Here is a 24,604-nt window from a genome sequence, read left to right as displayed (position 1 = left end):
CCCCTACGAGAAAAGCAAACGCTTGACTTCTGCCTAGGAAAGGGCACTAACAGCTTCCTCCCAGTGCAAACGGGATGTTTCATTTTGTGCCCCTTCCCTAATACAGCTGCAAAGCAAGTAAATACAGCTTCTGTCAGGCTGGCGAAGCCTTCTGTGCAAAGGAGTCTTTTGTAGTTGAAATCCAATTAAGCTGCAAACAGATTCACACCCTCCTATAGTCCAGGTTTGTGATAGCCACCAGAAGGGTGATTTTAACTTACTCATCCAGTATTGTATTATTGCCAAGTGTGGGCAAAAAACCAATTGTGTTGTTGCCTGCTAGAAGATCTGTCTTTCCCTTGGGATGCACCAATGCAATGAAGAGAAAAATCCCTTATGAAAGCTGAGCACGTCCTTCTGGTTTGCTAAAGGATCCTCCCAGCTTGCATTTTCAGGATGCAGACTCCAAAATTGGTGGATGAGGAGCACTGAGTTGGACATGTCCAGTTGAGGAACCCCTCCCAGGTAAAGCTGCAACTCACCAAACACTGGGAAAAATTGGGTTTGAATTGCCCAACAGAGCTCTGTACATGTCAAGGGAGGATGCACGGCTCTTAAGCAAGAGCAAGCACAAAGGACTTGGGGTTGGAACTAGATGATCTTTGAGGTCCCTTCCAACCCAAGCCATTCTGTGATTCTATGATGCTGAAAATCTTTAGTCCTTAACACCAGGTAAGTAGTTTAAGTGGGACTGAGCTTTTTAAAACTAGGATGGGTGAATGGGGAGATATATTTCAACCAGGGCTTCTGCATTTCCAGCAGCCCTGGGAGCCAGGGCTGCCTGAGAGACCACAGTGGGGTCCAGTGCAGCAAAGCGCTCTTCTTGTATCTGGATGCTCATGGACCACTCGATGGCAGCATTGCTTAAAACTGCAGCAGAGGAATGGGTGAGCAACCTGTCAGGGCCTGGGAAGGCTGGCTAGTGATGGTATTTCCAACCCTCCCCTTCATTTGCGTTCCAACCCTCCCCTTCACCGAAGTGCATTGCTGTGAATATGGCTAAACCCGAGGAGGGGCGCCCTGGCAGGAGGGGACAATGTTAGAAGTCATCTCAGCCCACCTTAGCAAACCCTTTCCCATTCCAGGAGACCCTTTACAACTTCTTCAAATCCCCTTACCTGCTCCAAGATGGTAACATTACCCCAAAGACCACTGCAGAACAGAGAGAGATCACATCCATGTCCCTTCCTCAGCTTTCCCATTAGGAAAAAGGGGGCAATGCCTTTGCACATTCATGTTGGAAAGAACTAGCTGTTTTTTCTTGTGCTGCTGCCATGCAAGGAATTGAAATGCAACCTGACATCTTGACTAAAGCAGGCTGTGGAAGGGGCATGTGTGTATTGAAATGTTCAGGCCACTGGGGGATTTTCTTTCTTTGTTCCAGAAGAGATTGCAATGGGAAAAAAAAAAAAAAAAAAGAAAGAAAACCCACATGAGGGAGAGCAGATGAATTTATTACTTGGCAAAAACAAACAGAATATTGCAAACTTGTGACAACTAATTAATGCTTGCAGGTCCCTGTGAAGAAGCCAGCGCTATTCTTGGTGTGAATGTACTGGACTATTCCAACAAGCCCCCACCTTCCTTTTCCCATGAAACCATGTATACCTTCACATGTTTCCGGCCCTTTCAGAGCAAAGAAAAGGGCTTTGTAATTGTCTGATGGAGAAAACCTTGACTTTTCCTGTTATGTTTTTCAGGAGGACAGGAACCTCCTTGACTATAGGTTTCCCAGCAGAGTCCCCTGGGCCAGCATAACAATGTTGCTCACATACAAAGCGCAGTTATCTGGGAGGAAAAACTAGCTTCATCGTTAACGAAACCATCAGAGTTGGTCTTTTTGCAGCCTCTACAGTTTCAGCTCCTCCACCCACCCTGGCCAAGGGGTTGGACCCTGTCTCCCCATTGTACAAAGCCAGGTGCAAGTGACACCAGTGGCGGATTCAAGACTTGCTCTTTCCCAGAAACATGGCTGCTGGTCCTAAGCACCAAACTGGGCAGCAAATTGCAGGCTGCTGACAGAGGCATTTGCATGGTTTCTTGCCTGGGTAAAAAACGTGCAGGCAGATCAAGCTGTGTTTTAGATTTTGCGTATGGCACCAGTGGGGGATAGCAAGCTTGCACCCAGCAAGGCAATAACATCTTTTCCTAAAACATCTGGATTTAGAAGGGAGCATCTACCCTGGTTTATCCCTCAAGCAGTGGAGGAATGTGTCTCATCCTTAAGCCAATGTGCACACAGAGGAGACAGCAAGGAGCTGCACAAGCCATTTTCCGTGGCACCAAGTGGTGCCTGGATACTCATCTGTCCCTCAGCAGAAATAACTCACTTTGCCAAGCAACTACTCATTATTAGTTTGGAGATCTTACCGTCTAAAAGCCTCACAAACAAGCTGCTTCCTGCAAGTGGTTTGCACATAAGTATGTGAGCAAGTGAGCTCTTCTCCAATTTCCCTACCTTATCCATGATAATGTTGCCTTGGCTTTAAATTGAGCACAGCTCCCTCTCTATTTTTGAGGCCACGTTTTGCAAATGGTTGGTGTTTCCCAGGCTGGGGCTTTTCTTTGTTTTGTTTAATGAGTGCTCTTCCTGCACCTAGATAGCTCTGTGCTTAACGCCTTGGAGACTAAAGAACAGGGGTGGACGGAGCCTTTGCTAAATGTAAGTTTTATTTTATTATTATTTTTTTTAGTAGGGCGTATGTGAAGCCTACTTGTTTGGAGTGGCTTTAGCTGGGGGAGAGCGGGTTTATTCCCCTGGAGATGAAAGACTGTGCTTGGGTGAGGTGAACTGGGTGTGAGTCTGTTTAAGGCAGCACTGCAGAAACATGAAATGTTCTAAAAGCTCTTCAGAGCAGTTTTTTACATTTCCTGACTTTACAAAATTAGTGTGTTAAATGGTATCCTTAGACATGAGGATTCTGGGGATGTTTTTGGATGCTTGTGGGTTAAGTCACCGCCTGCCTTTTCTAGAACTGCATTGCACAGTGGCAATCAGCAACGTAGCTCTTAAGCAGGTGAATAAGAAGTGATTTGTGCTTTTTGGGTGCTGCTGGAGCTTCCATAGCCTCCCAGGCCAGCGGAGCTCCTGCTTGTGGATTTAAGCCCCTACATGGGCTGTAAAAGTGCTTAAAGCTGCTGCATTGCATCATTTCCATTGCAATAGAGCCTTTGTGCAACTGCAATATCTCCGGGCTTCAGAAGCAAGACAAGAAAAGGAAAGATGGGGTGGTGGTGTATTCGTAGAGTTCCGTGTAAGGTCACTGAGGAGCCCAGAGGCTGTAGTGATGGGCAAAACACACCAAACCATGCTCGAGCTTTGTACAGCCACCAAAATCAGAGCCTTAACAAACACAAGTATGGGGAAATGGCCAGCATAGAAAGTCATGAACCGGGGGAGCAGTGGCCAGGTAAGAAAACATCCTGAGGAGTCAAAGATGTGCCCAGGGCTAAGCAGCAGGGGATGGTTTTAAAACCCTACCTTATGATGTAGTCAACCCACCCATACCACTGACTACTGACGCCTGCAGTAGTCCTCAATTCTGGAGAGGAAGAGGAGAAAATAACTGGAATTATACAAAACAACAAAAGAAAAAACAATAGCAAAATAAATTACAACGCTTTATTTACTGCTATGCAGTATGTGACACTGAGATAAGCAGAAGGAGGAGAAGGCTGTGCTGTCTAGGGGGGGACTGGTAACAGGTTACTAGAAGAGCCATCAGAAACTAATACTGATGAGGCTTGCTTTATCTGTGAATGCCGTTACTGAAATGCCATCTACCTGGGGGCTGCTGAGCAGACCTCTCCCAGCTTCTGGCAATTATTTGCTGGTTTAATCCAGCATGTGTCATTTTGCTATTTAATTTAAATTCAGGACCTCACCAGAAATATCTAAAGTGTTTCCTGCTGGAACTTCTTTTCAATTTAGCTTCCCACATCCCTAAAAGATGCTGGGGGTGGTATGCTGCAGGGTTCATTCATCTCCAACTCTTCATTTGCCTTTTTTCTTTATTTTCCGTGTCAGGTGAAAGAAGGTTCAAACCCAGGCTTAATATTAATTATTATTTCAGGGTTGACATGTCCAACCTAAGCAAGCTTTGGATGCGGGAATGTGGGTGAATAATCCAGCTTTGTGTTCTTCAAAAAGTCTTTGTGGAAGTTTAAAAGCCTTTTCCTCTGCCCCATGCAAAATGTCTCTGCTTTGAACTTTGGAGCTGGCAGCAGTAGTGTGGGACTGCAGGACTTTGACTCCAGGCAGGATTTAGGGTGTGAAGCATTTACTCATGCCTGGGGCTAACTCCTACCAGCCTTGCATCAAAGGAGCTGGCTCATTTTGGAGTGACAATTTGCTATGAAATCTGTAACATTATCTCCATGTATTAGTGAGTTATGGAGAGAAATCCAGAGGGGAAGGAGAGGACGGAAGGCTTGCCCTTCACCCTTCTCTGTTTGCTGGTGACATTTTTCAAGGGATAAGTGGGATCAAAAATAGTCTGTGTGCAGTTTGCGGGGTGAGGAAGGTGGAGCTGGTGCTGCTTTTGCAGATGCCCCAGTATGCAAAGCCTGGCCAGTCTGCTTCTGGGTCTTTTGTCCCAAATTGAAAAGGCAATTCCCTGTGGAAAGAAGTGGAACCAGCATTTGTATGGCCCTGGGTGCTGGGCTCCTCCAGGCAGGTTGTGCCTCTCCCCAGCACCTTGCTTCTTAATTTCTGCCTCTTTTTCTCAGAGCCTCCTGCAGCTCTCTGACACATCATCAGCCTGAAATTGCTGAAGCCTGGTACAGGTGTCCTAGCAACGCTCCTCCTCACCTTGCAAGGGGTGGATGCTGATAAGCAAAGCATGCAAACTCTGGCTGTGGGCACCCCAGAGTGGACCTGCCCTGGAGGTATGCTTCCTGGGGGAGATGCATTTCCTCTTCTTTCTTCCCCAAAATCTTCTGGGAACTGGTAGGTTTGTTTTTTTTCCCACCTCTGTCATGTTGCATTCAAAACATATCTGGCTTTGCCTCTCTACCCTTGGGAAGTGGACTGCAGTGATAGTCACAATCCATGTGGGTCTTGAATGTGGGGTTTTGGACTTTAGAAGAGACTAGCCAACATTGTTGTGAATCAGGGCAGGTGAGGAGTCACAGGTGGCCAATGATAGATGAAACCAAACTCAGTGTCTGCTTGCTGTGCTGTCTACGGGCTCTTTGTAATTGTCTCTCTTGGGTGTTTTCTCATGGTATTGGATCCTGGTTGTTCTGTTTTGCATTCAAAAGCTGGGAACTGTAGGCTTTCTGGATGGTTCAAAATCCTGTGTTTTCTCACCCTCTTCCTCCCCCTGCACCCAGGTTTCTTTCCTGAGGCCAAGCTCAAATGGAGAGCATGGAGATAGTTCCTCCAGGTTTGCTGCACCAGAAGTGCTCCTCCTTTTCCATAGGAGAAAACTGGGTTTTCCAAAGAAGGCTTTGGAGGACCTGTTCAGACATGCATCATTAAGTGGATGAACAACAATGTGAATTATGTAAAAATACCTCCAGGGAAGCCATTTCCAGGTTTTCCCTAGGATGATTGCTAACTGTTTGGGTGGCAAAGTCCCTGAAGGTCCTGAAGCTGGGCTGTTGGATGGTCAGGTCCCTGTCTTAGTGGCTTTGAGCATCTTCAAGGACAGCAGTTCCCCGCCGCACTGCGTCTCTGTTTGAGCACACTCATGTTACCTGGGGGAGGAATGGGGAAAAACCATAATACCCCATTGGATTTTTCCCTCTTTGCTGCTTTGCCATCAAGCTACCTGCCAGCATGTCATGATGCCTGAAGGTTGCTCCTGGGCTGGGGACTTCATGCAGTGGCCCACTGGCAGCCCAAAGTGCTTTGTTTTTGCAGGAAACCTGCCTGTGAAGGTTTGAAGTAGGTGGTAGGGATGAAGGCTCAGGTTGAGACTGACAGCGTACATGTGGAGAAGAAAGTTGAGGGGGAAAAAAAATATATATTTTTTTCCTTGCTGACATGGAAACAGCAACACCTAGCCCAGTGCCATGGAGCTGGGGAGGTACGGGAAGGTAAACTGAGAACGAATGCTTGCAATACTGAACGGAAAGAGTTTAATGCAAGTCTTGTGGCTTGCTGCTAGTTTGGCTCTGATTGATCTTGTAAACTGGGTGAATTTAACTGTAGGGTTGTAAAGTTTATTAATAATGTCCCTGTTTATTTATATGTAAAGTTTATTATTAATGTCCCTGGGGCTGGTGAGCCTTGGCAAGCCCAATCTAGATGACGGCTGCAGAGGAGTTTGGTCTGCAAATGCCTCTTGGTTATTGCAATGGTGCTGTCTTCGTGATATCTGTGGCTACAGAAGATCATCTCCTCCAGTGAAATCTGCTTTGCTAGCTGTTCTCCCTAGCTGTCAATGAATTAATGATCTGGCCCTAAACCAAACAGTAGCTAATTAAACTATTTTCAGTTCCCAGAACCACTTAATTCATTCTATTTGCAAGGATACAATATTAAGTGAGATTCAAATTGGCTTTTGCCAGAGCACTTGAGAGATGCTTCCTTGCAGAAGGCTATTTCTGTTCAAAACTTCAGCCTTCCAACCCCAAGGGCCAGAGAGTGAGCTGTGCTAATAAAAGCTGCACGAGATGCGTTTAGCTGAGGAATACTGCTCTTTCTCATGGTCTTTTTTGTATATAAACCGCTGACTGTTTTTTTAAAGGCTGGGCTTCTTGTGATTTAGTTGTCTGCTATTGTTCTACCCCAAAACAACTGGAAAAAGTCCTCTTTCTTGGCAGATCCCTTCCCCACATGTATTTTGTTTCAAACTCACTCGCCTAGCTGGGATTTATCTCTCTTATTTTGTAGTGGAAATATTAAAGCTGCTGGAAAACAACCTTCCAGCAGATAAAGTGTGTTTTCTGTGCAGAGCTGCTAAAAAGGGGATTTTTGGTGTGTTCATCTTTAGTACTGGAGGTAATAGGTGATCTGAGAATGTGTGTCTTAAGGATGCTGTCCAGAAATTAAGGCTAAGCATCTTCAGACACTGGGGCTCAAGGAGGGTCAGAGCTTTGGGTGGGTTTGTATTGTGGAGCCTCTAATTGCCCAAGGAGTATTTTGGCACCCAGGTGTATTATTATTTGTGTTCTGTTACTATCCTGCAGGAAAATACTGTGTACACTTTCCCAAAGGAATTTTTTCCCCTCTTGTTTCCTTTTAATGGAGCCTGGTGCTTCTGATGTGCAAGGAGCACTGAAGCTTTTAGCAAACTGTACTGGGCTGCTGCATGTCCGTACCAGACCAGCTGTGCAAAACATACTTTACTGTGCAGCTGGGGAGCATGGCCTCACCTGCAGCCTCTGGCAAAAAAAAAAAAAAAAAAATGGGGAGAAACTCGAGGTTGACCTCTGGGGTTCTGGAGCTGGGGCTATCGAGGATCAGAAGCCCATTACACCCCAACTGAAAAGGAGATACTAACAGCATATGAGGGAGTTCAAGCTGCTTCAGAAGTTGTGGCTACAGAAGCTCAGCTCCTCTTGGCACCACAGCTACCTGTGTTACATTGGATGTTCAAAGGGAAAATTCCCACTACACACCATGCAACTGATGCTATGTGGAGTAAGTGGGTAGTGTTAATTATGCAGCTGGCTCAAATGGGAAAACCTAACCGCCCAGGAATCCTGGAAGCGATCATGGACTGGCCAGAAGGCAGAGGTTTTGGAGTACCAACAGAAGAGGTAACTCATGCCAAAGAGGCACCACCATATAATGAGTTGCCAGAAGACAGAAAGCAGTATGTGTTGTTCACTGATGGATCCTGCCATGTGGTAGGAAACCATTGGAAATGGAAAGCTGCTGTGTGGAGTCCCACACGATGAGTTGTGGAGGCCATGGAAGGGAAGGCAAGTCGAGTCAGTATGCAGAAGTAAAAGCTACACAACTGTCCCTAGAGATTGCCAAAAGAGAAAAATGGCCAGTATTCTACCTCTACATTGACTCGTGGATGGTGGCAAATGCCCTGTGGGGGTGGCTGCAGCAATGGAAACAGAGCAACTGTCAGCGCAGAGGTAAACCTATCTGGGCTGTAACCCTGTAACCCAAGATATTGCTGCCCGGGTAGAAAACCTGGATGTAAGGGTAGATGCTCACATGCCCAAGAGTCACACTACTGAAGAGCATCAGAATAACGAAGAGGTGGATCGAGCTTCGAAAATTGAAGTGGCTCAGGTGGTCCTGGACTGGGGACGTAAGGGTGAGCTGCTTGTAGCTCAATGGGCCCATGAAACATCAGGACATCTGGGGAGGGATGTCACATACAGATGGGTTCGTGATCGAGGGGTGGACCTGACCACTGAGGCCATCACACAGGTTATCCATGAGTGTGAAACCTGTGCTGTGATCAAGAGAGCCATGAGGGTAAAATCTCCCTGGAATAGGGGGAGGTGGCTAAGGTTTTGATATGGTGAGGCCTGGCAAACTGACTATATCAGACCACTCCCACAAACGTGCCAAGGCAAATGGTACATACTATGGTAGAAGCAACTACTGAGTGGCTGGAAACACACCCCGTAAACCATGCCACCGCCCAAAATACTATCTTGGGCCTGGAAAGGCAAGTGCTGTGGCATAATGGTACACCAGAGAGAACTGAGTCCTACAATGGGAGTCATTTCCGAAACAATCTTGTTACTTCCTGGGCCAAGAGGCATGGCACTGAGTGGGTGTATCACATCCCTTATCACCCACAAGCCTCTGGGAAGGCTGACAGGTACAATGGACTGTTAAAAAACATGTTACAAGCATTGGGTGCTGGGACATGGAAACAATAGGACATAAATCTACCAGAAGCCACTTGGCTAGTTAACAACAGAGGGTCTGACAACCATCCTGGTCCTGCTGAAACAAAACCCCTACACATGGTGAGAGAAGCTAAAGTCCCTGTAGTGCATGTAGGGAAGTGGATGGGGAAGGCGGTGTGGGTTGCTCCTGCCTCGGGAAAAGGCAAACCCACTTGTGGGATTGTCTTCCCACAAGGACCGGGGTATACCTGGGGGGTCATGCAAAAGAATGGGGGATATCAGGTGCGTGCCTCAAGTAGATTTAACCCTGGGAGAAAACTAATCTGTAATCTAAGTTATATGTTGTAGGAAGACACTGCAGGACCAACGACAGGTCAAGTTTGCAAGGAACCAGGCAAGTGCAGCAACGACTCAAGCTAAGCTGGTGCTGGCGTCCAGAAATCCAACTCTGCCTGCCCTGACTGACCACTCTGTCAGATAAAGACTAAATCATCACCAGTTCTTATGAATGTTTTTGAGAAGGACCTATAGAATGAAAAGATGGACCTACCTATCAATCTGTTAAAGGGCAAGGATCAATGGTGATGAGAATACTTATATGCTGAAGTATGTGGGACCTGAGAGTGACACAAATGTTATGGAATAACGGGTGGAGGTTGTACTGGGTCTGGCTGGGATGGAGTTAACTTTCCCTGCAGTAGCCCATACAGTGCTGTGCTGTGCTCTGCATGCGTAGCTAGAACAGCACTGGTATCACACCAGTGTGGTGTCTACTGCTGAGCAATACTGGCACAGCATCAGGACTCCCTCCAAGCCCCCCAGGAGTCAGCAGGCTGGGGGTGGGCAAAAGGTGAGGAAGGAACATCACCAGGGCAGCTGACCTAAACCAACCAAAGGGATATTCCATACCATCTGATGTCACTCAGCAATAAAAGGTGGAAAAAGGAAGAATAGGGGAGGGGTGGGCTCCTGTTGTCAAAACATCTGTCCTCCCGAACAACAGCTACATGCGCCGAGGCCCTGTTTCAAGGACGTGGTCAAGCATTGCTCGTTTGTGGGAAGTAGAGAGTAATTTCTTTCCTCTGCACTTCCACACAGCCTTTGCTTGTTGCTTTTTTCCTCTTTTCCCCTTTCCCTTTTTTCCCTTTAGTTAAATTGTTTAATTAATAATAATTTTTCCTTAATTATTATTTTTTCCTTTAATTAAATTATCCTTATCTCAACCCGTGAGCTGTTTCTCTCCTTGTCTTCTTCCCCTCCTCTTCCGAGGAGGGGGAGTGAGAGAGCGGTTGTGGTGGAGCTGCATAGCAAGGTAGAACAACCACACAAACCTGCAACATTCTTAGTCTAAAGACAGATGCAGCAGCTGGCAGGGCTGGGGGCAAAGCTTTGTGCTATCATGATTTGGATTGGACTGGTAGCGAAAGGTACACGTGCATGGGAAAGCCTTTCTATCCAGCTGAGCGTGAAGTGGATAGAAACTTTTCCATAAAGAAAAGTTACCCAAAGTACTTAGCATACACTAAACTATCCCCTGCCCTCCTGCTGGTTTCAGAAAGGAAACCCAGGAAGTAAAAAATCTATTTCAGCTGCAGTTGTTCTCTTCCTTCCTGTGCCCCTTCCCAAAATACAATTCATGTTGATGACTATAAATAGCTCCAGCCTCGAATTTGGTTAATGTTTTTATAAACACATCTAGAGATGTGTTGGCCAAATCGAATGAGAGTTGAGAGGTTTGGGTATGAAAGCTCTAGTGTTACAGTTCTTCAGTCAGTGAAAGAGGAAAAGAATAATTCCTGACAGCAGCTGATGGGGAGAGAGGTGTTAGCACTTGAATTGGCAATATGAAAGGTAAGGAGCCACTACAGGGCAGAAATGTCTCGAGCAGGAAAATCAAGTGGGCTTTTGCTACTGGAAATCAAATCATGGTTTTGGTTTGTTTGTTTGTTTTCCAAAATCACTTATTGGAAGAAAGAAGGAAATTGAGGTGATGCTTCAAAGGTGGAAAGGTCCGGTGCAGTAAATGAATTAAGGAAAAAACTATATAGCTCATATCAGTGTTTACTACTATTTAATTAAAGGTATAAAGCAGTGCTCAGTAGCTGGAGGGAACAGGTCTGCTGCTGATTCTTCTACAGCTGCTTGCTTCTGGTGTCCAGAAATGTGTGCTCTGTTGTATCTGTGCTGCCTGCCCCAATTAATTAAGATTTTATGCTGAGAACCAGAAGAAAATGCTTTCCAAGCATGAAGCTTCATACAATGACCAAATAATTGCACCACGGGTAAGTAGGATTTGGTATGGTCACGGACTAAGCTTGAGCAACGGGGCAGAACGGATTGAGCAAAATGCTGCTGAAGGCTTTACTGTTGTTGCTGTTGCCTGCAGAGAAATGCTTTTTAGTGTTTATGCTATAGAATCATCATAGAATCATCAAGGTTGGAAAAGACCTCCAAGATCATCTGGTCCAACCATCCCTCTAACACCAGCATCACCCACTAAACCATGTCCCTAAGCACCACATCCAAGCTTTTCTTGAACACCCCCAGGGACGGTGACTCCACCACCTCCCTGGGCAACCCGTCCCAATGCTTGACTGCTCTTTCTGAGAAGAAAATTCTCCTCATTTCCAACCTGAACCTTCCCTGCTGCAACTTGAGGCCATTCCTTCTAGTCCTAGTTCTCTGCGAGAAGAGGCCGACCACCAGCTCCCCACACCTTCCTTTCAGGTGTTGTGGAGAGCAATAAGGTCTCCCCTGAGCCTCCTCTTCCCCAGACTAAACAACCCCCGTTCCCTCAGCCACTGCTCACAGGACTTGTGTTCCAGGCCCTTCACCGGCTTCGTAGCCCTTCTCTGGACAAGCTCCAGGGCCCCGATGTCCTTCTTGCAGTGAGGGGCCCAAAACTGAACACAGCACTCGAGGTGCAGCCTCACCAGAGCAGAGTACAGGGGGACGATCACCTCCCTGGTCCTGCTGGCTGCACTATTCCTGATACAAGCCAGGATGCCGTTGGCCTTCTTGGCCACCTGGGCACACTGCTGGCTCATGTTCAGGTGAGCATCAACCAACACCCCCAGATCCTTTACCTCTGCACAGCTTTCCAGCCACTCTGCCCCAAGCCCGTAGCGCCGCTTGGGGTTGTTGTGGCCAAAGTGCAGGACCCGGCACTTAGCCATGTTGAATCTCATCCCATTCGCCTCAGCCCATCGACCCATCCTGTCTAGGTCCCTCTGCAGGGTCAACCTATTCTCCGGCAGATCGACACTACCCCCCAACTTGGTGTCATCTGCAGACTTACTGAAGGTGCACTCAATTCCCCCATCCATATCATCAGTAAAGATATTAAAGAGGATGGGCCCCAACACTGACCCCTGGGGAACACCACTTACGACCGGTCACCAGCTGGATTTCACTCCATTCACCACCACTCTCTGGGCCCAGATGTTCAGCCAGTTTTTAACCCAGCAAAGAGCGTACCTGTCCAAGCCATGGGCTGCCAGTTTCTCCAGGAGAATACTATGGGAGACCGTGTCAAAGGCCTTGCTGAAGTCTAGGTAGACTATGTCAACAAGCTTTCCCTCATCCACCAGGCAGGTCACCTGGTCATAGAAGGAGATGAGGTTGTTCAGGCAGGACTTGCCTTTCATGAACCCATGCTGACTGGGCCTGATCCCCTGGTTGTCTTGCACATACCATGTGATTGCATTCAAGATGACCTGTTCCATCACTTTTCCTGGCACCGAGGTCAGGCTGACAGGCCTGTAGTTCCACAGATCCTCCTTACGACCCTTCTTATAGATGGACATCATGTTAGCCAGTCTCCAGTATATGGGATCTCTCCGGATGACCATGACCACTGATTGATGAAGAAAAGTGGCTCGACAATCACATCTGCCAGCTCCCTCAACTCCCTCGCTTGGATTCCATCTGGTCCCATGGACTTGTGACAGTCCAGGTGGAGCAGCAGGTCTCTGTTTCCGCCTGAACTGTGGGGGGTTTCTTCTGCTCCCTGTCCCAGACTTCCTGGTCGGGAGGCTGAGTACCCCAAGGATAAGCAGTCTTAGAAAAGACCAATGTAAAGAAGGCATTGAGAACCTCAGCCTTCTCCTTATCCTCAATAGTCATGTTCCCCCCTGCAACTAGTAAAGAATGAAGAGTCTCCTTGACCCTCCTCTTACTGTTAATATATTTGTAAAAACATTGTTTGTTACCCTTTACCATTGTGGCCAGGTTGAGCTTGTGCTGGGCTTTGGCCTTCCTGATTTTTTCTCTGCATATGCTGTCAGCTTCCTTGTACCCTCCCCACGTTGCCTGTCCCTTCTTCCCACCGGACATAAATTCCTTTTTTCTCCTGGAGACTCAGCAAAAGTTCCCTGTTCAGCCACGCCGGTCTTCTTCCCTGCTGTGTCACCTTATGGGTGACCTTACAAGGCCTGCTCCTGCACCTTGAAGACTTCCTTCTCGAGGAGTGTCCAGCCTTCCTGGACCCCTCTGCCCTTCAGGACTGACTCCCAAGGGACCCTCCCTAGCAGTGTCCTGAACAATTCAAAGTCTGCCCTCTGGAAGTCCAAGGTAGCACTTTTACTGACCTCCCTCCTGACTTCACCAGGAATAGAGAACTCTACCATTTCATGGTCTCTCTGCCCAAGACAGCTCCCAGCCACCACATCTCCTACCAGTCCTTCTCTGTTCATGAACAGCAGATCTGACCATGCCAAACTTGCAGTATTTCAGGGGTTTAGAACATACCAAGCAGCCTTTTTTGAGTTTGTCACCTGGCTTTTGTTGAGTTTGGCACCTAGTTCAGCAGCAGAGCAGCATTTGCTGAAGCCATCCTGGGCTGGGTTAATCCCTCAGGAATTGAGCCCACTGAAGGAACAAATCCAGTTAAAATGGAGTTCAGTTAGGTGAGTCAGCCTGCTGGGACAACATTTCTTTGGCAAATTAGCCAGAAGACTTGCAGGATATTTACTTTGGCTTGGGTGAGAAGAGAAAAAGCTGGTAAAACAAATGAAAGAATATTAAATGTATTTTTACAACTGTATTTTTATCTAAATTTTAACCTTTCTTTTTCTCCCGTTCTCCTCCTGCAAGCCACGGGTTTCTTAGCAGTGGGAACTTTTAAGACCTGTTATCTTCTTAGCTGTTATCATGCTTATGGATTGGGGGGGGGGGGGGGGGGAGCCCCTGTTCCTGGAAGCAAGCTCTTAATCAAATCTGCAAGTTGCAGTGGTCCTAAGGTTCAGTTACTCTTGCTTGAGGTAGATGTAGCTATTAAATCTCTGCTTCTGAGAATCATTTAATCTCTGTTTTTATTTCATGAGGGCATTTCTGATAGGAAAGTGTCAGGCCCTTTTGAAAAGCTTGAAGCATTGCTGGTCACAACTTCTGTGCTAGTGTACAGCAGCACTGGAGACTAAAGACAAGGAGTAATTGAAGAAGATTTCTTTTTTTTTTTCATAAAAAGAAATATTAAGCCATGTCATCTTGGCAATAAAATCCAAGGCTGAGGATGAATTTATTGATGTGCCCTGTACCAAGTGCCCAGGGAATGCTGGAAAGCAAGTGATGGAGAAAGTGATCTGTGGAATTTGGGGAGGATTGTTGCAATTTTAGCAAAGCTGCTCCAAGTTTCTCAGAAACATACTGGCAGGGTCACTCGGCAGCTGTTTTGAACCACCACAGAGGCAGAGCAGCAACAGACCTGAACAAGACCCAGAAAGAAGACTTAAAAGGGTTCAAAAATGGAATGCAGTGCAAGCTCATCCTCTCTAATGATGGCATTTTTACCAGGAAGTTACTGCACCTTGCAAACTCCTGCCTTAAGCATTAACAGGAGGAAAAATGCTCTCTGGTTTGTTTTTAGCTTCTTCAGTGCTTTGCCAGCAGCACACAAAGAAATAGCCATACGCTTCTGCTGCTTTTCCTCTCAACATAACTCCTTGTTATGGCAGGAGTGCCGTGCATTTCCAAGTGTTGGCCTTTTATTTATTAAATGATGGCTTTATTTCCACCCAGCAATGTCTGCCAAAAGCGCTCTAAATGAAGAGTGGAGATTATACGTAACGCAAACAGTCCTGCTTGCAAGGCTGTGCACAAATGAAATGAAGTCAGCTAAATTGGATGATTGCTCTAAGCAATTTAAACCCAAATACATCTTGCTTGAGTTGCCTCTCTTCTTTACTCCTCCTGTTTTTTTGGTCCTGACTTGCACGTTTGCAAGCAAATGCCCAAAGATAGGGTATGTTTCAGAGTAATTAAAAGCCTGTTAGAGGATGTGCCTCAACTTGGCTTGGTGATGGGGACAGAAAGGAAATGACAAGGAGCTGGTGCGAGGCTGCAGTCTCCTTGCCTTGCTGCAAGGGAGGTTCGGGGGTAATGTGGGGAGATTTCAGCATCCTGGCTCCATGCAAATCTTCCCAAACACTTTGCACTTCCATTCCTAGAAATGTAGCAATTGCACCACGTGGTTTAGTAGCAACCATTGTTTGAGATGAGTAGAAACATTCTGGAAATTCAGCTGGATGAGATTTGCTTGCAGCTGGCCAATATCCCATCTGAAGCATGCCAGTGCTGGGTTCCTGTAAAAAGAACTCTTAGGTTAGTTAAGGCTTCCTGCAGCATGGTTGCTTTTTGGGGATGCCAGAAAATGTGGTTATAAATAGTCGATTGGTTCAGCTAAAGCTTGGGATTCCCTCCTTAAACGCATTTCCTGAGGGCATCTGAGAAATTGCCAAGTTTGAATGTGCTGGGTCTTGTCAGACATGCCTCAATATTTCCTGGAAGATTGTGCTTTAATGTTCCTTGCTCCTAAAAGAAAAGGTATTTGCTTTCTCTGAGAGGCAGAAAAGCAGTGCAGAGATGCTGGCCTTGAAGATCCTGACCCCAGGACTGGGAACAGCAAAGACACCTGTGGGTGAGTTTGTATTTTCAGCCATGTTTCTTCTAGGATGACGATGAGTCCAAGGGAAGAGACTGTGTCTCTGGAAGAAGCTTACGGCCAGCACAGATGGAAGAAAAATGGTTTTAATCCACAAACTTGCAAAACCCTTGTGCTCTGGGACCTTTCTGGCTTGTACATGACTCGTATTTGGCTCTGTACCAAAATGCTATGGAGGAAAGCACAAGGTGGCTTGTGTGCAGCTGTTTCAGGGTAGGGTGATGGCAAAGGGAACCTACCGGATTTTTTGTGCCACCCCACCCCAGAAATGTGAGGGATTTGCCTCTTCTCCCTCACCACATGCTGCTGGAGGAAGGACTTGATTAGATAATTGTACCATGAGTGGTTCCAACAGCTGTCAGGACAGATAAAGCTCCTAAAGGCAAGAGACAGAAAAGACCTTAATTATTTCCCTGGTTTTTGAACATGGGAAAAGGCCACTGGGATGGGTAAGGATCAAAGGAGTGGCGAAAGGGGCTGGAGGGAGGGGTAGGGGTTGATCTGTATACAGATGTGGTCATCAGTTTGCTTTGCACTTAATTTTGACTTCTGAGGAAGCACATGTGGTGCTTATTACATTGTTATTTGGGATGCCTCTGAGCTGTGCTGGGGTTTTGGGCCGGCAGAGATGCCCTGTCCTTGGTAAAACTGTCTTTATTTCCTTTACTTATATGTGATTATTTTTGTGTTGTTGTTTTTTATTATTATTATTATTATTGTTGTTTAATTGGAGTTCCTCCCTGTGGATGCTGGTTTTCCTGCAGCAGAGATGAGTCATTCATGCAGTGAGTTCGTGCTGAGACTGGTGCTGAAGAAAGTGCATTTAGCGTAAAATATTATGGCAAAGGGAATGGACTGCCAGACCATCTGATCCAGCACCTGTTCAGAATTAGGGAAGGAAGCTATAGTTGTGCACAGCTGAACTCAGCAGCTGTGTTTTACCCAGTAGGGCTTGGTTAGCACTGACATAGATGACTTGCCACTCCTATCTATCTTAGTAGCCAGAGCTTGCATCTGGCTGGCCATTAATGACATTTAATACTGACTCTAGGAACTGATTGCATTTCTCAATAGATAAAACTTCACTATTTGACACTGAACAATATTTCTCTATCTAGAACCAATTTTTCTTCTTGGGGATTCAATCTACGTCAATATGGCAAAGCATATGTTCAGTGTGTTTGTCCAGAGGCTTATCAGAATCTGATGTCTCTTGGCTTATGTAAGCACTAGGGATTTTTAAACCATCAGTGTTTTTACTAACAAAAGACCAGATAGAGAAAGCAGCTCTTGCTACAGGGCCAATGATTTGTACCAGGTCACAATGGGGAGCACTAGTGGAAAGGCCACTTGAGCCACTTGCTTGGCACTTGGTGCTGCTGTCTTGCGTTGCAAATGTTTCTCAAGCTCTACCTGCAAATTACTCAGTCTGTATTTTCCCAGCTGCTCTGAGTTCAGCTGTGTGAGGTCTGTACATGTTGATCCCACATCACCAACCACTGCAAGGATAGAGTGGTGAAGCTATTGCTAAAGCAGTCAGCAAAGTTATTTTGGGATTTGAGAGGAAAAAAAAGTCTTGAAGAAGTGAAATGCAGTTTAGTTTCTCAGAGTTAAAATTCAGGCTTGGGGGAAATTCGAGAGCTGTAAGGCATGGAAGGTGGCCTGAGCTCTTGCAGTTCCACCTTCTCCACTAGGTGTGGAAGTTGCAGAGGTTTCAAGGTGAAAGGACTGTTGCCAGTAGGATAAAGGGGGGGGGGGGGGGGGTGGGTCTTGTTACTTCATTTGTATGTTATCCTCTGACAAAGACTCTCCACAGCCTGTGTGTGAGCCCACCTAAATGTCTCTGCAGAAGATGGTCAGAGAATGTGTGCTTCTCTCCTGCATGAACTTCAGTCCAAAATAGGAACTGGTGCCCTTTGGAGATTTAGCAAGCAGCTAAGTTAAACCTGTTGTTGTTGCATGCAAAATGGCTTTTAAATAGCAAATTTGTACAATTTGGGGGGCTTTTTCTCCATGGAGCCTGTGCAAGGCAGAGGCAGCAGGAAGGTGACTTTCAAGGGAAGGTGACTATTTTTGGCAATAAGTTATTCAATTCTTCTTTCTGCATGCTTGACCTTGAAATAACATGTACTGTGACTGACACATCTAAGGAAGCAACAACCAAAGGATTAAAAAAATTCTATATATTTGCCATAGAGAAATTGGAGTTGGTTGTTAACCTCTATTCAATGTGTAGGTGTCAGAGGACTGGATTTGTGTGCTTTCTGCTTTCTTTACTCATCTCCCAAGTACGTATGGTGGTAAACACAATGCAGTTGTCTACTTGGGGCTACAGCATACATAAATGTACCTTACAGTGGCCCCTCAGGGCCCTCCTTTTACTTGTTAGGATTTCAAAATGGATGTGATCTACACTAGATAGGAGTTGAAGGACACTGAGAAGTGAGGTGATCCTTTACTGCACATCTTTACTGCTCTGCTGTCTCTGAGTTGTAGGTTTTGGTTTAAAAAGCAAAAGCAACATTTTGGAAGTGTAATAAATCAGTTTATTTGGCCAACAGAGAGATTCTCTTATTTACGCTGATATATTTTTTATTTCTTATGTTCCCACAAATCCATATGTTATGTCGCATGACTGTAAATATTTTCTCTCCCTGGGATATCCAACAAATGGATCCTGCTAGTGCTTGGTGCAAGCAATAGCTGTTGGGAACTGGTATCACCTGGCTTTGTGCTGGTTTTTAACCAGAGGTATGGAAACAAACTGCAAGTTTGGCACAATGGCATCAAACCAAAATTTGGTCCTGCTTGTGGCCAGGATTATTTTCTACCTTGAGATGTTGGCTTTTCTCTCCACAGTGTAGTTGAGCAGGGTGGTTAATGCTGCAGAACATTACAGTTGCTTTCAGTGCTGCTCAGACTGATGTTTGGCTTTTTAGTCTTTAGGACAACTTAGTACAGGGACTGCTTTTCCTCCCCATTAATCATATTTGTTTCTGGTGGCTTCAGATGCTCCTCTAAGGTACACTAAAGGATCTAGTGTTGGCTTAAAAGCATAGATAGGCTTTGTACTGCAAGGTGATTTTTTTTTTCCCTTAACGATCATATTGTGATGGATGGGGTATAGAAGCTTTCAAATTCCACATAAAATGCACAATTTTGGGTGAGAATTGTTGGTGATGAGTTGATTTCAGCCATTGTGTGTTTCAGCTTTTGCTCTAGAGCTCTGTAAGGACTGATACATAGTTCAGCTCAGTTTTTTTTTTCTTACTGTCCATCATTGCAGATGAGTTATCATGATCATATCCAAGGCATGAGACTCAGCTCCAGAAGGTGGATAAGACGCAAGAAGCCTGTATCACGGTGGCATTTCTGCTTCAGGTCTGAAGTAGTAGAAATGGCTAAGCCTAGGAGACTTTTGGGGTGAGAGAGTGATAAAGCTGAGCTGCATTACTACAAGAACATAAAGGAATTTGTTCTGTAGTTATAGCCTGAAGGGGTATGCATCATATCCATGAAGCTATAGGATCTCAAGGAAACAATATGAGGAAAAGACAACCCTGAAACCCTAGGTGAGTAGAAGACCACTGAGTGGGCAAATCACAGGGATCTGCTCAACCCAGCCTCCTGTTCTGGCATGTGTTTTTCAAGAGGGAGAAGGCCAGTTTCCATGTTCTTCTTCAAGATCTTCAGCAAGCAAGGGCAAGGATGATTGGGCATGCAGAGTAGTAATTTTTTATTATTTTTTTTTACCCCTCTAGATGCTTCCTCTCCTTATATAGTATCCTCCACCATTGTTCGTGGCTTTGGGAAGGAAGTCCTTGTTGCTGGTGATGGGCACTAACACCAAACTACCTAGACTCTGATGTACCCAGGAAGGTACTGTTCAGGTTCCTACTTTCTTGAAGGCATGGGAATGAGAGCAGGATTGTACAGCTGGACTGGGGAACGCTTATTTTATTGTTAGGGCTCTAATCTGGGCTTGTGTGATTGGGGGAAAAAAAGAAAACAGAAGCCACTCTGGTGATAACATCCGCAAATTGAAAGCTTTCATTGCGTTAGAGGCTTTGTTTTTCTCTGTTGCCATAGGAATTGAGTGTGTTGGCCCAGAGTTGCACATTGATGTTGGTGGGAGAGTCTGGGAAGAATTCGTGCCTCTGCTGCACCCAGCTGAGTAAGAGAGGCAGCAACATTGTCATCAATGCCCAGGTTATGCATTACTGGTTTAATGGTGCATCAAGCGTCTAAGTTGCAAAATAACTTGACAGCACATCACAGCAGATACTGCAGAAAGCTGCAGCTCTATCTGTTACACTGACGGACATCAGGTCTCTCTCACCCATCACTTTTCAGTAGTCATGATGGCACATTTGATCCTGCCACCATGGAGTAATTCCTTGAAAAAACCAAGCAAATTGCAGGAGGAATGTTTGCTAGGGATGAAATTACAGATGTCTGATTGCATTGTCTCCCATTATGGGCAAATCATAACCAGCTTGGGGACTTCCAATAAGGTTTTGATTTTTTTAAAAAGAAAATATGCTCAATTAAGAAAAAAAAAAAAACTTGGAAAATACATGTTTAGAAAAATCTGTGTATAATTAAATCCATTTGACTTCTTTTGAAAATGGGAGGGAGGGGAATTCCATCTCCAAACTAGAGCCCAAGATGCTGGATAATTTCTGTAGCCCCATGGTTTTATTACTTAGCACATTTAGGCAGGTATTTCTTGGTCATGTATTAAATACCCATGGAAGAGACTAAATCTCAGCACAGGAATGAGAAATAGGTATAGCAGGAAAACTGCACCATCTCTATCTATGTTTCCCAGGTGGAGACAGGTCTGCACTCCTCAACACGTTGTGGGGTTGGGGATCGGAGGGAATGTTTTTAGTTATTTCTAGTTTGGTAACCCATGTCATGAGTTTGTGATTTGCTGTTGGTTAATTAGTGAAGCATTTTAATGAAGAGAGAGAACTGCAGTGACTCAGTGCTTTGGAGCTGAGTCTTTCAGACTGCAGACAGCACACAGAGAACATAATTTGCATAGAAAATAGAAAAAAAATCCTCTTTTCCTGTGGTTTATGAAATAATAAAACACCTTAAAAAAAAAAAATCAAAGCTGCCAGCTATGAGCTACAAATTCACCTTAGTTTTGCAATTATAGCTTCTCTGTTGGCAAACCCTGATTATTTTTTTATTATATTGTTTATTTATATATATATATATATTTGGTGATATAAGTCTGACTATCTCTGTACTCTTTAGAACATACTAGTGTGGTGGTTTTACCTTGCTAGGCAGCTCCACCACAACCGCTCTCTCACTCCCCCTCCTCAGAAGAGGAGGGGAAGAAGACAAGGAGAGAAACAGCTCACGGGTTGAGATAAGGATAATTTAATTAAAGGAAAAAATAATAATTAAGGAAAAATTATTATTAATTAAACAATTTAACTAAAGGGAAAAAAGGGAAAGGGGAAAAGAGGAAAAAAGCAACAAGCAAAGGCTGTGTGGAAGTGCAGAGGAAAGAAATTACTCTCTACTTCCCACAAACGAGCAATGCTTGACCACGTCCTTGAAACAGGGCCTCGGCGCATGTAGCTGTTGTTCGGGAGGACAGACGTTTTGACAACAGGAGCCCACCCCTCCCCTATTCTTCCTTTTTCCACCTTTTATTGCTGAGTGACATCAGATGGTATGGAATATCCCTTTGGTTGGTTTAGGTCAGCTGCCCTGGTGATGTTCCTTCCTCACCTTTTGCCCACCCCCAGCCTGCTGACTCCTGGGGGGCTTGGAGGGAGTCCTGATGCTGTGCCAGTATTGCTCAGCAGTAGACACCACACTGGTGTGATACCAGTGCTGTTCTAGCTACGCATGCAGAGCACAGCACAGCACTGTATGGGCTACTGCAGGGAAAGTTAACTCCATCCCAGCCAGACCCAGTACAACTAGCCCCAAATTATAAGCAATATTTTGACGAGGCAGTATCTGTCAGATGTCCCATCATGTATGTGTTTTTGTTGGTTTTTAACCTGAGCTCTGTGCACCTGCACCTACCCGCTCAGCTCCAGCACTGGTGCAATGAGTCTCATCAGAGCAAGTTGCCAGAGGGAAACACACCAAAATGTCTAAAAAGTAAGAGAAAAGAGGGGAAAAAAAAATGGACCCAGTGAATGGGGCCTGTAGGAGCTATAAGGAAAAAAGCAGAAATTCCTGGCACATAAAAGCCTTGAAAATACAGAGCAAAAAGGGGATGCTCTCCTGCCTTCTCTAATAAAGTTGCAGGGCTTCAGGCCGTTGAGGCTGGAAGCATCAGTTGCTTCCTGAGGGGATAATGCAGATTTATGGAGGACTGCTCCATCCTGTGCAATTAGAAGTGATGCTCTGCAGACCAGTGCTAACCGAGGAGGATGCTTGAGTAGAACTGAGCCATAGGAGCCAGAAATGCCTCTGCTCCGCATCGCTTTTGCCACTGGCATGGGCACAGCGTCTGCAGTGTGATGCTGATCCTGGCACCCCCAAGCCCCGCTCTTTATCCTCCTCTTGTAATCAGAGTGTTTTACAAATCAGAAAATTGCACATTAATGCTTCAGTTTTATTCCTGCTCTTTATCATACAACATTGCTTGCTTATTATCTTAACCCCTCAGAGCTATTTCTCTTCCCCCCCACGGTTCACTTTATTCTTTATAGCTGCTGCACTCATGATTGTACTGAGCCAGCTGTGCCATGGTTTGCAGAGGCAAAATGTTTCCACTTTAATCACTGCCTGCCTGGGAAAATACAGGTTAAGTCATCACTTCAGTAATACTATTGCACCATGGAAGGTCTTTTCATTTGTTGATGTGTTTATTAAACAGGTTGGTGCTTTCATCTGCTGCAGGAGGGTGTAGTGAAGCCAAGGCAACAGTTCAGGATGGGGACGGGCAGTGTGTAATTTGGGAGCTTGTGGTTAAATGTAGCCTAGGTTTGAAGAATGCAACACACAGGGTTTCATTTAGGAACATGCAGCTTGGTTTATTCATTGCCCAATTAAAAAAAAAAAATACACCTGCATGTGACTCAAGAGCATGGGGTCAAATAAAGCATTAGCCAAATGCCACTGTTTTAGAAATCCCACATCAAAGTTTGCAAATGGGGTTAAGATCAGCACAAATATTAGTGAATAAAATCACAGGGACAAGTGAAAGTTGCTTTCTGCAGCTCTGGGATGACAGGGAGCAAAATCAAACTCTGAATCAGCAAATGGGGTCTTAGTAGGGTTTGGCAGCTGGGAAAAGAGGAGGTAGCTTGCAGTTTAAGCCCGTTATGCTGTTTGGCTTCAAACATTCTCCCTTGCAGGATGAATCTCTAAATGCTGTAGGGCATCCAACAACTTTTTTTCCTGCCTCTTGCTCCTTTTTGCAAAGCCCTTCACTATGGATAACTTGCCCACGATTTGTCCCTTCCTTTGGAGCTTGTAGCAAAACTTTCCTTCACCCATGTTTTAGACAAGATGAAAACCCATCTGTGAAGCAGCAATGCTGTGCGGAGGGTGCTGGGAGCCTTCCCATCCTTCCAGGCAGCAGCTGAAGAGAGGTGCTGGGAGTAACAGTAATTCAAAACTCATTCCCTGTTTTTGACACTTCTTTTTTTTTTTTTTTTTTGATAATTTGGTTGCAATTTGTCTTCAATTAGGTGGCATCGTGAGATGTGAAATAGCTGCGAGTGCATCCACACAGTCAGCAAGGGGATCAATGCTCTGCATCATTTGTTCTGTGCTTCTTCCTCGCAGTTCAGTGTGTCTGGCTTGCAAAAGAAGTGCAAGTAAGAGCAGTAGCAGCACCACTTTTCATGCACTTAAATGTTAATCTGGTTGGGAGGAACCATAATTTAGGTGTTGTTGTGGCTGTCTGAAGAAGGATTGAGAGAGACTGTGATAGCTGCTGCTTCCCCAGCTCAGACAGAGCAGGACGGATCCCATCACTGCACCAGGCCTGTGTGCAAAGATCTGACCTTGCCTGGGCTGAAGTGCTAAACTTTAAATTAGCACTTTCCAGCTCTAACTTGGCTGTAGGGAATTGCAATAGGATCCTGTGAAAATACTCACTAATTAATTTATTCAACAGGTGCAATTAAGGCAGTGAACCCAGTCATGGAATCAGCAAATGCTGACTGCTTGCTTCCTTCCCACCTCTAGTGGTAAGCCAGCTGTTCCCATACCACTTAAATATTGGGGCTACTAAGGAGGATTTTGGCTGACCCTATCCCATGTGCAGCTAACAAAACCCAAGAGCTGCAGCTGCAAGCAGTGCACAGCACCTCTGCTTCCATCTGGCAGCTCAGTAAAATCATTGCAGAGCTCCGAAAGGCCATGGATCTAATTTTTGACCCCCAGACCCGTAACAAAAGATCCCAAAGACCCTTTTCTCCAGTTCTGTCTGCTTGCACGGGGCTTACCTTGCACCTCGCAGAGCCACAAGCAGCCAGGTCAAACAGGTCCTCTCTTTGCCCCAAGAGCACCAAAAATCCTGCATAAGGACCTCTCTGTACTTCTGGGCTGAAGCTGGGGGAAAAACTTATGGTAAAGGTAAAGCTGGCAATGTCGGAGGAGGCAGCCACATACCTAGGCTTGTCAAACTCATCATGCCAATGATTTGTGATTTAATATGGTAGGGAACCCCACTCAAGGGAAGAAGCAGCATCTTTATTGAAGTTCCTTGTTATGCCACCTGCGATACCACAAGATGGTCCCTCAGAAGGCTGAGCACATTTTCCTGCAGACTTAGTTTTGGCTTTGCAGAACTATTAGTGGAAACTTTTTGCCTGTAAAGCCTGGGGTGATATGTGGGGTGGATGGGAAATCCCCATCCCT

At 45.5% G+C, this 24,604-nt stretch overlaps 1 protein-coding gene across 1 annotated transcript in view; it reads left to right on the top strand.

Annotated features, from left to right (window-relative positions):
* Positions 1-2,226: 2,226 nt before the first annotated feature.
* LOC308182935 (tetraspanin-15-like) overlaps positions 2,227-24,604 on the top strand; it is an 81,134-nt gene continuing 58,756 nt past the window's right edge. Inside the window, exon 1 of the mRNA XM_080568344.1 lies at positions 2,227-2,701. The gene's annotated coding sequence lies outside the window, so the exon portion shown is untranslated. The remainder of the gene's footprint in view (positions 2,702-24,604) is intronic.

Source organism: Anser brachyrhynchus (assembly GCF_964034855.1).
Source record: "Anser brachyrhynchus genome assembly, chromosome: 26".
NCBI classification, from domain to species: Eukaryota; Metazoa; Chordata; class Aves; order Anseriformes; family Anatidae; genus Anser; species Anser brachyrhynchus.
The sequence above is the reverse complement of the archived record's forward strand: the minus strand, read 5'-3'. Positions and strand labels throughout refer to the sequence as shown.